The following is a 13,718-nucleotide window of genomic DNA, read 5'->3' as shown; positions in this document are numbered from 1 at the left end:
GGAAATTAAAGGTTTTAATTTGCTTAAGGGTAGGAGTAAGCTCTGCTCAGCTTACCTCTTTCCCATCTGCCCCTAACAGCTATAATTAAACATTCAGTAGATGGATGGAGGAGTTGCAAGGTTTGAATTTATAACCTGCCTCTGGGTACTATTCTAGGAAGGTTGTACATGTACCAGAGGTTATCCCAGTTTTGTGATGCACCACTGACTTGGGAGAGGGTGAAGGAGACTAGACTTTTCTCTGACATCTTCCATGGTAGTCATTCTGAGCACATTGGCTCTGCTAGTTGGTATGGTGGAAGGGCACCATACTAACAGGTTTGGAGGCTGACTCCTAATCCCATCACCAACACTTAGCAGGTATATGATCATGGGCAATTCATTCAATTGCCTGACAATTATAGACTATATAGGGGGAAGAGCACTGGATTTGGAGTCAAGAAACTTGGACACTTGGCTCCATACTTTCTTAGCTGGGAGACTTTGGGGCAAGCCACTTAGTCTCTCAAGCCTTAGGTTCTTCAGCTATACTATAATGGGAATAAACTTCACTAACTACCTCACAGACTTGTGGTGAGAATATAATCAGATAATGGGATGAAAACACTATACTGGAAAGGGCTATACAAAAGTGGGAGATCATTTTTATTATCTATTCACTAATGTTTTCCACTGCCTCTTGAATCCATTTTATTTTCTTCTAACCAACAATTACATCTCTCACATCTTTTTGAATATGAGGAATTAAAACATGGGTATGATGTAGGGGACTGGAATTATTTTACTTTCAACATAGAGGTGGGAGAAGTGTTTGATGGGCGCAGTGGGTGTTAGATATACCAGTGAAGTATGTGGGTGGGCATTTTCCTGGGCCACTTTGACAGTACCCTGGGACGTGATCAGGACCCTTGCAGAGACACTAAAGGGAGAGCAAACAGTGATTAAGAGTTGAGAGGAGGGTCTGGCGCACTGCTGCCCTCCTGTCAGCTTTGTCACTACTCAGGGGGTGGGGTAGGCTAAGATTTGAGGAGTGATTGGAGGCCTAGGAAAGAAGACTGTCCTTAGGGCCCCAACAGCTGTGTAACAGGCTCGAGCCCTGATGGTGAAGGGGAGAAAGTGTTACTTGTGAGATCAGCTCTCCTGGGCATCAGCTGCTTTGTTATCACCAGCAACCTTAGTCCTGGTCAGTATTATTTTCTGCTAAGAAAGATATTGAAACATAGCCTCAAGGAACTTTCATAAGCACTGGGAAGCAGGGACTGTCTTATCAATCTTTGCATCTTCAGTAACATCTAGTAAGGTGCCTTGTATATAACAGGTGCTTAATAAATGTTGCTTGAATTGAATTATCCTCCAACCCCACAAGAATTATGCTCAATTTTCCACCAAGTGATATTTTTGGAAAATAGTACTGATTTTTATGTCAGCTATGTGTGACTTTGGGCAGGTCTTTCCATCTATCTTGTCTTCATTTCATTTGTAAAATGAAGTGAGTTAGATGCTCTCTAAGGTCCCTTCCAGCTCCCAAATGTTACAATCCTGTGATTCTAAATGTTTCCATTGCCTCTGAACTTGGGTGCGGGTGCGCAATGCCTCCCTTGTGGCTCCATCTCTCCTCCATAGGCTTTGTTCAAAGGAAGAGGTCTGAACATTCCACAGAGTTATTTGTTCCTCTGCAGCGGTTTTTACTGTTTTCAGAATAGTTCTGGAGGAGCAGCCTTTTTGACATTTTAAAATGTATGATATTTTCTCCTTGTATTTTATTTCTCATGGTGGAGAAAGAGAGGAGGAAATGCAAAGAAAGAAACTGAGCACAGTAAACGTGGCATGTTTTTCATAGGTTTTTATTTAGGGGGAGAGAGAGAGAGAGAGTGTGTGTGTGTGTGTGTGTGTCTGACTGAGCACATATTGACTGGATAACAGAGAGAAGCCAATCAGAATCAGAAGTACACTGTGTGATTGGGAGAAGCTGGTCCAGGATTAAAACTTTCCCATGGATAATCTAAATGTGGATAGATAAGAATTGACCATATGGTGAAATGAGATGGATAGAAAATGTACTTTTTAAGGAAATTTTATTTTAGTACCAAATTTTGCCAGTGACAATCTTTAGTTAAGAAAGAAATTATTCTGAACCAAAATTCTCATCTCTGCCACTTTGGTTTTTAAAAACCCCATTATATTCATGGAATAATATTTATATTTTAATTAAAACTTTATCTTAATTCTGTTTCATCTATTTAAAGAAAACAAATAAGCAGCATTTTTCATTGCATTTATAAATGTAAAATACTTGCATGCCACCAATGTGTAATATCTTACTAGTTCAGATGCCTGTAATGTGTGACCTTATGTGTACCTGTATTGTTTTGAAGAGAACAAAGGAAATAATACTTTGTAAGCTGTTTAAACTTATATTGGCAACATTTATCTGGCTAAGCAGTTATTGATAAATCCACATAGTTTCATTTTTCATTTTGAAACTTTTCAAAGGTAGACATTGATTATATTCATTAGGGAATTAAAGATTAATTTGCCTTTTAAATGTGAAATTGAACATTATGTGGGAAATAAATGTGTAAAAAAGCAAAATGTATGAAGCGTGAAATACTTTTACCGTGATAATTAATAAGGATCCCAGTCGGCACAGATAGGTGCAGTGTTTGACCTTTTGGAATTTGCCAGCCTGACCTAATGCTAAGGTAAAAGTATACTGTTTTAATTAATCAAGATCTTTCTGCTTTCAAAGATGTAATGTATTCATTTGTGTCTGGAATGAAGTTTCCAAGTGAAAATGTACAGAACATTAGGAATAATAAACTTTTCTTTTAAAATGAAAGTAAAGACTGATTTAATCTAGATAATTTTAAGACACATTGTCTCTTTAAAATAAATGATTGGCACCATGTTCTCATATTAGAAAAGTACATTTGCTAGAAAGGACCATAGAGTGCCCTTACTATGAGGAAGATAAGAAGTAGACAAGACAACCAGAAGTAGCCAGAGGAGAAACAAGACCTCCTTATTAAAATGAAAATACACACACACACATACACACACACACATTCAGCTAAACAGTTAACATTTGTTAGAATAAATGGGAGCAAGAATACAGATATACTTAACCCCAAATGTGTTAAGTATTTTACCTTGAATTTTTTATATTAACTTTGGAATTAAATTTTTTGTAAGCTATGCTGGGATTCAAAACAGGGAACACTAAAAATAAAATAACATTGTAAAGGCTTGTCCTGGAAAAACAAGAAAACCTACTCTTTCTGCCACCCTGTTGAACTCTGCCCTAACTCTTCGTCACTTAGACTGATGATGAGGTCCAAGAAGAAGCATAGAAGGCCTGTATCTAATTTCTATATTTGCTGTCTCATACCTTTTCATGGTCAAGGAGGTAAAGTAATTACTTTCTCTGAAGAATTCTCTCAGTCTCTGAGGCTGTAATGAATGGGAGTTACAGGTGTGCACTTTGGGGTCAGACTTGCCTAGTTCAGATCTCACTTCTGTTAGTTGTGTGAATTTCTGCAAATTACCTAGCCTCAGTCTCTTCACCTCTGAAATAGGAATCACAGTCGTACTTCACAGTAGGACTATTATGAGGATTCATGTGTAAAAATACTTAGAGCAGTGCCTGGCATACAGAAGGCACTTAGGTATTAGTATCCTAAATTCTAACCTAAATTAATATCCATGGGTATTAACAGCAACAAAGTTCCCTGTTTAATGCTGACAATGTCAGGAATTTAAGGAGGACTGAATCTTACTCATTTTTATGTTTCCACTGTCCATTCCCTTCTGGCAGACAGGCCCTCCCCCATCACTCCAAGAATCAAATATAAATAAGATACAGCTGACTCAGAAGTTACTCCTGACCCACCCTCTCATTTGGCTCCTCATGAATTCCCTGATGTTTCAACTTGCTTGTACTTGCCCCGCTTTCTGGGTGCCCTCCTTTGGATTTGGCAGTCTGGCTTTGAGCAGTGACTCCTTGACTTTGAGTTTGTTGTATATTAGACTTGACTCTGTTATGGACCACCCTCTCTTGATCATTCAGCCTTTCTCTGGGGCTGTAAGAAGTGGTGCCCCACACCCTCCCTGCCTCAGCTAACAGCTTGCTTCCCAGCCCACCAGTCAGGGAACACAATCAGATGCCCACAGCTTCCTGCAAGTATCCCACATGTCACAGGGCCTCTGTAGGAACTAGATGTACATGAGCTTGGATGAGGCGGGGCTATGCTTTGGCCCAACCAACCTAAGAAAGAACATGATGTAGGAAAATCAATGCATGACTCAAAAGGCGTGGTGGTGGAGGCCGGGTGGAGGTGGGGGAGGTCTCCAAATTGTAGACCACTGAACTTATCAATCCTGAGCAAAAATCTTAGAAAAGTGTATTATCCGCTTTAGTGGTTTGTAAGCAGTTAGAAGTGAAGCAGTGATCTCTAACAGGTAGCACAGATTCACTTATATTAAATGATAGGAAATCATGAGAGTACAGTCAAAAGAACATACTGTGTTTGGATTTCATCAAGACATTTGAGAAAGTCTCAACACCCTTGAGAAATGTGGGCTGTATAACAGTTCAACTAAATAGTTAAATGACTGGTTTAAACAGTCTTTTTTTTTTTTTTTTGACTCATGATCATAAGTAAAGGCTGATGAATGGAAGAATTTCAACCAGGAGGGCTTAGCCACTACATGGCTCTTTCCTTGATGAGTTTTGGTTAGCAGTTCACCAGTAATTTGGATGTGATACTCATGGAATACAGACTGAGTCTTTAACTAATGGGCACTGGGAGAGATAAGGAATACTTCGAGAGGTTCAAAAATATCTGGACAGGCCAAAATCTAAGCCTGTGTCTAATCAGATGAAATTGAATAGAAACAATAGTAGTTTTCTACTTTTTTAAAATATATATATAAATTTATTTATTTATTTTTGGCTGCGTTGGGTCTTGGTTGCTGCACGTGGCAAGCGGGGGCTACTCTTTGTTGTGGTGCGTGGGCTTCTCATTGCGGTGGCTTCTCTTGTTGCGGAGCTCGGGCTAGTCTAGGCACGCGGGCTTCAGTAGTTGTGGCACACGGGCTCAGTAGTTGTGGCTCGTGGGCTCTAGAGCGCAGGCTCAGTAGTTGTGGTGCATGGGCTTAGTTGCTCAGCAGCACGTGAGATCTTCCTGGACCAGGGATCGAACCCATGTCCCTTGCATCGGCAGGCGGATTCTTATTCACTGTGCCACCAGGAAAGTCTCTAGTTTTCTACTTTTAATCCAAAAAGTCAACTACAAAAGATAGAATGGGAAAAATGTGACTTAATTGCCATCTGTGTGGATAAAGACTTTGGTGTTGACTAAAAGCTTAACTGTGAGTAAGAAGTGGAATGAGCCTGCCTAAAAGCCAACTCTAGCTTCAGTGACAGTAGACAAAGAGTCTTGATATTTGTCCAAAAATCTGTTATTTGTCCTGGGCTTTGGGCCTCAGCTTTTGGAATGCCTACTTCAATATTATTCCCATCATCCTTGAACTTTGGCATGGTTGGTGATAGGTATTTTTAAAGGTAATTCTTATATCTAATCAGTCAACAATGTCACTGATAAGAACAAAGTATGTCATTTAGATTTGCTATTATTTTATGAATATTGATTTTCAGATATAGGCAGGTATTCTAGATTTAATCTGAGTGAAAAATCTGTTATTTATTTGTTGAAATTCTATCAAATATAAATGTATATTGCTAATTGGATAAGTAAAATGCTGTAATAATTGCTGATTGTGAAAGGTTTCTTTTGTCTTCAACATCAATTAAAAATAAATTAATTCAAAAACTATTAAAAAGTATTAAGAACTTTCAAGTAGATAAGTAGGGAAATAGGTTGACAGTTACTACAAATATAAAGAGAGACTGCATTAGTTAGATAACTTAGGAAGAACAAGAATATCTTTTTTAGTCAATATATGCTTAAAATTTTAAAATAATAATACAAGGAAAGATAAGTAGAGATTACATAATACTATTACTCTTTATAGAAATCTTTGGTGTACCTAGCATGTATAATTTAAAACCAGAATTTAATTCTTATTTAGTTCCATTTAGGACATGGCTCTTGTTCATCCACTCGCCTCTGCTGAAATCTGACTCTCCAGTGACTGTAGGAGAGTCTAACAGCTCACAGAACTGGGAAATTATTGTTCCTATGCTATACTATGTTAAACTTTACTATTTTAGCACTAACATTTTAAATAATATTAAAACAATAATTTAAATTTTGGCATCAAAATTTAGGTTTATTTGTGTATCCAGAAGTTTATTTTTTGATAGTGATATCTGTGAGCAACCTTGGCTTCAGCTGAAAATTTAAATTCTCAGCCCTTTGGCACTTAGCTGAAATATGCATTTAGTGCACCTTCAGCGGAGGCACAGTAGGGTATGAAAATATGAGGAATGGCAAAATCAATTCCAGCTGATGGCCTTAGGGAAGTTTGAGTCAGAAACAGGCACTTGAGACGGGCAATGAAACATGAGGAAGCTTCTAACAAGCAGAGATGGGGTGCTAGGGAAAGATATTTCAAGCTAAAGGCTTTGCTTGAATCCTTTCTATAAAATCCTGCGCCCCAGCTATGGTGTTTGTCTTCTCTGATTCCTCCCTCCCACTGCTTTAACCAACTCTAAGCTCCCAGGGATGAAATCCTTACCTTTTAGTTACAACCTGATGTCTTTAGCTTAAGTTTTCTCAGTTCTCCTATAAAACACATTAAAAAAAAAAAAAAAACTTCAGTATATCAAGGAAACTATTTCCTAAAGGAACTTTTGATAACAAGAAAATTGCCGCTGACATTAATTTGCAAATGATGATTCAGTGTGACACGCTTTATGAGTTACTCTGGCGGGAAGTTTAAAGATAACACTGCTTAGGGCTTGTAATACATTAAGTAAAGTCACAGTGTCATTTTGTCAATCACTTTCACTCTGGCGAAACCCTGAAAACTAACAGGATGTGTACTCTGTTCCTTATTCAAATATTTTACCTAACAGTCTCAGATGTGTTCTCTTTCGTATGTTGAACTTAAACTGTTTTCCATTACTTGAAGTGGGATTAAATGTGTGGGGAGGGGTGCCAGACCACTTTTATTTCAGAGGATCGCCTTTCATGGAATAGGCACTGCAGTAGTCAGCTTTGCTAGGTCAGTCTATAGTAACAAACAAACCTAAATCTCTGTTTACTTCTTGCTCGCATTACACGTCAGCACCTGTGTTCAGCCGAGGCTCTGATTCCATGTGACTTCTCATTCTAAAACCCAGGCAGAAGGACAAGACTCTATTTGGGACATGCCATTCTCTTGGTGGAAGGAAAGAGTAAGCACACGAGTAGGAAATGGCACTCTTAAAGCCTCCACTCAAAGCTGTCATATTGTCGCTTCAATTCATTTTATTGGCGAAAGCAAATTCATGTTTGTAAGCTTTGCGATTACAATATGACAGTATTTTTGTGAAGAAAGAAGGAAAAGAAGCCTGAAAATATCTACAGAGAGGCACTGCAAGTCATATAACAGTGGGTAAGGTAGTCTTTTCCTCTACGGGAGAGCAAATAGTTGGGAACAATATTGCAATCCACCACAGGCATTTAGTGGATTAACCTTTTCACTTATTTATGTAAATATAATTTTCAGGTTTTGCCTTTTTTTCCCTCTTCTAGAATTGTGCTTTTTCTAACTGTAAACTAATAATGGCAACCCATAAAGTGTAGTCCTTTTAAGAGAGCTCTGTCTCCATTTCAGGATGAGTTTCACTGGATCTTGTCCTGTGGAGCCAAACCCTCTCACAGCTGCTGTTTATAGCTGCATCAGGACCTTGGCTGGCATTTACCATGAACCTTGTGGATCTGTATCCCACTCATGTGCAGGAGGGGGAGGGAAAGTTATTCATTTATTTACAAATATTTATTGAATACCTATTGTATGTCAGGCATTGTTGCAGATGCTAGGGAGAGAGGGGTAAATGATGCAAACTCCTTAAGCTTACGTGAGTAAATAAAGCAAGATGTTAGGGAGTGACAGGTGCTAAGAAGACAAAGCAAGTAAAGGGGAGAAAGACAGGGTAAGAGGATCAGAGAAGACCTTTCAGAGGTGACATTTGAACAGAACCTTCATGAAAATGAGGGCGTTAGCCACGAGTATTTGGGAGGGAAGCATTCTCCCGTGTAGTAGAAAGAACTTGAAGTGAGAAAATACTTGGCAGGATTGAGAAACCTCAGGGAGGCCCTGTGACTGGAGTAGAGCAAAAGAGTGTATGCGTGGTAGGAAATAAAAATTTTCATGTAAGGACTGGTGGGGGTGGATTGTATTGTAAAGGAATTTCCTTTCCTTTCCAAAGGAAATGTGTTGGGAAGCCCTAAGTGGTTTGGAGCAGGAGGGTGACATGATCTGATTTATTTTAAAAAGATCATTCTGGCACTGGTATACAGAAGAGATTGTAGTTAGAGAAAGAAAGCAGTGAGGAAGGTTCTATTTTTTTACAGTTTTATCCAATACTAGGATGTTATTCTTAATACGTCTGGTACCATATGTGGTATTTAATGTATATGGGTTTAGGCGACTCATATTTGTGAGTCTTGTGATTACAATATGATAACACTTGTCTGAAGAAAGGAAAAGAATCCATCACCAAATCACTTTATTTTAGAAAAATGAATTAGAATAAGATGAAGGCATTTGTTAGGAAAAACTTAAAGAGCTAAAAAAGAAAATATATTTAATGTATGCCTAATACCCCATATTGGAAGGTCAGGGAGGAAATGTGTCATAGTTTAAATCAGTCAGACATTGAATTAAAAGCCCTCTCTGCTTATTAAAGAGCAAAGCAGAAGAAGCCATATCGCTGTAAAGGAAAGTCCTTCTTAAAATAAACCATATCTGGATAACCATGGTTCTCTGCTTTGCTTTTTCAGGAACTCTATTTTGTCAGTTTCCCCAGAGGTGTAGCAGGAACTCACAAGAGACTTGCCAGTTAGCATAACACCTATATATTAACTTATAATGAAATACAGAACTACCAAATGAATCCAGATATTCAGCTCATCCAGTCAGAACACCATCTCCCTGGACTGTGTTAGAGAATTTTTTTTTTATGTAACTTGGACATGGACACAGATGATCTTACTTTAAAGAATTTGATGAAATTTAGGAGACAGTCTGATCAACAGTGGAAAGCATGCTAGAATTTAAGTCAGGCTACCTGTACTTCATTTCTGGATCTCCAGTTACTGGCTGTGTGACCTTGCACAGATTACTTAACTTTTCTGAGTCTTAGTTTTCTCATCTGTAGAAATGGAGGATACTAATATATTCTTTGCAGGGTTATTTAGAGGATTGGATGAGATATTATAAAGGGAGTGCTGGCACAGTTCTTGGTGTGGGTTAAATATTCAATAAAAGTTGAACCTGAATTCTGAATTCTGTAGGAAATTGCTCTCAGCTGTTATCTCCAAGAATATTTGAGAAATTGATTCCCACGAAGATGCTATAGAAAATAAGATGCAATGGCACAAGATTTAATGTTAATTGCCTTCTAAGTGTATTTGCATTTTGGAGGGTTTTTTTTTTCTTTTTTTCTCTTTCTTTCTTTCTTTTTTTTTTTTCCTGAAAAACTCCAAATCATCAGTGATCTTCATTGCTAGAATTAGTGGATGTTAATTGCATGAAATTCCAGGGTGTTTACCTGGGGTGCTCCCTGCTCTGAGGGGAAGAAGTAAATGCCAGGGGAGGCTTAACAATTAGTCGGCTCCCACACTGGGTGTAGCTGGAATGTATCTCAAGCAGGCACTTCAATCCTCTATCTGGCTGTATTTTTTGAGAAGGCGTATCAAAGCTGAGCATTACTCCGGGGAATGGTTTATTCCTGAAGAGCAGGCCAGGAAAATTACCGGTGAGTGATTAAAGGAATGAATGCAAGGCCGTGGCTGTTCCCTGTCCTCAGAGCCCTGGACAAAAGGCAGCCATTTCATAGGCCACCCTAGAGCTGCCATCTGAAGTATTCCCGCTGTCTTCCTCTTCGCCTTCAGAGTGCCCACCTGCCCCAGTTCCCCCCTTTAAGCAGCGCTTCTACTTTTTTCTCCCACTTACATCAGCCCAGTTCCACTGCCTGTTGTACAGCTTGAAGCTGGAATGCGAAGATGGGATGGGGTGGAAACTGATCGCGGCGACATCACCCCTGGTTGCAAACCTAAGGAAATCACTAGGGCCACTATGCGCTTGAGGTGACATCCGCCTGATTTACGTCCCTCTCGTGCTTGGCCTGTTTCCTTTTCTATCAGTTTTTCACGACAAGTTTAAAGGTCTCGATGTTATGTCCTCACATTAGCAACGAAGGGTACAACACAAGTCCTGCCTTGTGTCCCTCTTGACTAAAAGTCAAAGTAAAGAGGAAATCTATACTAAGGAGCCTCTAGCTGCTGTTTATAGCTCCCAAAGGGTCCAAGGTAGATATTTCCACTAGTAAAGGACGTTTTCTCAGGCTGGTGTAAGGCTTGGTATCCGCAGCCACTTCCAAAGTCCTGCACACAGAAAAGACCAAGGTCTGCGCTGAGCCGCGCCCTCCTCGCTCGAACTACAACTCCCAGGATGCCCCGCGACCTGGGAGTGCGCACGCGCATCGGCGGCGGAGTGGGAACCTGGGCCGTCGAGTTGGGGGAGCTGCCGGCGGTGGATCAGACAACTCCCTGGGAGGCGGCAGCAGGCAGACGGGCGGGTACTGGGAACTGAGCGGCAGGCCGTCCCCGCGGGTCTGTGAAGGAGGTCGGTGGCCCTAGCGGGCTCCAGTCAGGTAAGCCAAGACCGTGCTTTCCAGGAAGTCCGTCTGCGGGCGCGGGCAGGGAGTCGCACCGGCCATGGTGGCTGAGGCGGGAGAGGTTGCCTTCCACTGCCTGGCTGTGATCTCCTTCCCTACCAGTCCCTCTCGGGGAGCGAGGGGACGCTGGGGGCTGCTTCGGGGCTAACGGGCCGGGGTAGGAGCGGTGGGAAGCGCTGGGCGTTGCCCGCGGTGGAGGCGCGCGAATCGCGAGTTGCTGATGAATCACTCGGGGGGCCCGGCCTTGCCGGGTTCGGGACCGGCCCCTTCCCCTCCCGGCTGGAGCCTGCGCGGGCCGCGACCGTGCGAGCTCGCGGTGCCTACCCTTTCCACCCCACCGAGGTGTAGCTCGGGGGACTAGCGTCTGAAAAGGTTTTTTTCACCAAGACTCCTTCAAAGGTTTCTACTGGGTGAAAGTTGCAAAGAAGAAGAGGAAAAAAAAAAAAAGTAGGGCACACCCTTTTCTTTTTGATTGAAATCTGGCTTGTCTTGCGTTCGCCGTTTTGATCTATCTGCTCTTAGAATAAATTCCTGGCTCCTGCGCAGCACAGCTGGATCCGGCTGTGAAGTTTGTATGTTGGTTTGTTTTGAGGACGTGACTGGGTCGTTATATTTTTGCTTACAGAAATTGGTGTGTTTCCTCTGCAAGCCAGCATTCTGATTACAAACAAATGAGAAACAGCCGCAGGGGGATTTTTGTTCTGGTTTTTGGTTTTTTTATGTTTAGTTAAGAATCACATTTCCAACTTGCCCTTGGCTTCTCTTAAAACCAAAAGTCATCTGGTAATGAACACTGCAGTAAAACTTATCCCAGGAGGTCATACTTGAACAGGAAATAAGCCTGTGGAGATTTAAGTTAGTTATGTGCGGTCTCCCTTGGTTTGTAACATTTTCATTCAGCTCATGTTTCTTTTTCTGAGAATTCTTTCAGATTTTTCAGCAGATTAAATTGATTAATTAATTGGCCTGTCCAAAAGTATATTAGGCTTAGAAAAATAGTTTTGTCCAACCTCATTTACCTTTGCCAGTCTCTTCTTACTAGTCCTAGGCACCTTTTTACCCTATCACTTCTTTAAGAGCCCACAGTCATTTTATTAGAATACTTAGAATCACTTTTCTAACACGTTCCTAGGAAAGGAACAAAAAGGGAAAATGTGAGATGCAGCATATTTTGGCTCGTTTAGCTTGCTTGCTTTTGAGCCTCTCAGGATTTCTAGTTTGCTCATCTTTAAAATGAGGTTGTTTGGCCAGATGACCCCAAGATTGTCAGCCCTAGATATCTGATTGTAAAAATTCATTTATTTCATTCAGTCAGGAAACACTGGCCACACCTGTCATTCCAAGCCCAGTGCTAGGCATGAAGGAACAAAACTGAGTTCTTGAGGATGTCACTGACGTAATGCTCAATTTCTTTTAATCATGTTGTTATGACTAGTTAGTGGTAGTGGTATGAAAGTTTTGTGGTATACCCTCCAGGCCAAATTACTCTGTAATTAATAACTTAACCTAAAGTTAAATACATACAGATCAAATCCAATTACAATGATCAGTTTCCTCTAATCAGAGATTTTTCAAGTGTTAGCTACTGGTCCATTTAAATAAAACACAGGTTCAGTACAACAGAAAGGACTTGAATGGTGTAGGGTGGTGCTTCTCAAACTTTAACAGCCATAAATCACCCAGAAACTTGTAGGTTTGCAGTGGGGGCTTGGAATCTGCTGGTCAGGAAGGGAATACTGTAGTTGCAGTGGGAGGCCACACTTTGAATATCAAGGGTTAGGAGATATTTTAAGGTGTGTATAATGACAGTTTAAAGACCAGTGTTGATAAATGCTGGAGAGGGTGTGGAGAAAAGGGAACCCTCTTGCACTGTTGGTGGGAATGTAAACTGATACAGCCACTATGGAGAACGGTAGGGAGGTTCCTTAAAAAACTAAAAATAGGGACTTCCCTGGTGGCACAGTGGATAAGACTCTGAGCTCCCGGTGCTGGGAGCCCGGGTTCGATCCCTGCTCGGGGAACTGGATCCCACATGCATGCCGCAACTAAGAGTTCGCGTGCCACAGCTGAGGAGCCCATGTGCTGCAACTAAGGAGCCCGCATGCTGCAACTATGGAGTCTGCCTGCCACAACTAAGACCCCATGTAACCAAATAAATAAATAAATATTTAAAAAAAAAAAAAAAACTAAAAATAGAACTACCATACAACCCAGCAATCCCACTACTGGGCATATACCCTGAGAAAACCATAATTCAAAAAGAAGCATGTACCACAGTGTTCATTGCAGCTCTATTTACAATAGCCAGGACATGGAAGCAACCTAAGTGTCCATCCACAGATGAATGGATAAAGAAGATGTGGCACATATATACAATGGAATCTTACTCAGCCACAAAAAGAAACGAAATTGAGTTATTTGTAGTGAGGTGGATGGACCTAGAGACTGTCATACAGAGTGAAGTAAGTCAGAAAGAGAAAACAAATACCGTATGCTAACACATATATATGGAATCTAAAAAAAAAAAAAATGGTTCTGAAAAACCTACAGGCAGGACAGGAATAAAGATGCAGACGTAGAGAATGGACTTGAGGACATGGGGAGGGGGAAGGGTAAGCTGGGACGAAGTGAGAGAGTGGCATGGACATATATACGCTACCAAATGTAAAATAGATAGCTAGTGGGCAGCATCCACATAGCACAGGGATATCAGCTCCGTGCTTTGTGACCACCTAGAGGGGTGGGATAGGGAGGATGGGAGGGAGACGAAAGAGGGAGTAGATATGGGGATATATGTATATGTATAGCTGATTCACTTTGTTATACAGCAGAAACTGACACACCATTGTAAAGCAAATATACTCCAATA

The 13,718-nt window shown here is 40.8% G+C and overlaps 1 protein-coding gene across 2 annotated transcripts in view; it reads left to right on the top strand.

The window, feature by feature from the left end:
• Positions 1–10,653: 10,653 nt before the first annotated feature.
• The window catches only part of TMOD3 (tropomodulin 3), an 86,850-nt gene continuing 83,785 nt past the window's right edge, over positions 10,654–13,718 (top strand). For both annotated transcript variants that reach the window (XM_061180317.1, XM_061180316.1), the window contains exon 1: positions 10,654–10,825. The gene's annotated coding sequence lies outside the window, so the exon portion shown is untranslated. The remainder of the gene's footprint in view (positions 10,826–13,718) is intronic.

Source organism: Eubalaena glacialis, chromosome 2 (genome assembly GCF_028564815.1).
Source record: "Eubalaena glacialis isolate mEubGla1 chromosome 2, mEubGla1.1.hap2.+ XY, whole genome shotgun sequence".
NCBI lineage: Eukaryota > Metazoa > Chordata > Mammalia > Artiodactyla > Balaenidae > Eubalaena > Eubalaena glacialis.
The sequence above is the reverse complement of the archived record's forward strand: the minus strand, read 5'-3'. Positions and strand labels throughout refer to the sequence as shown.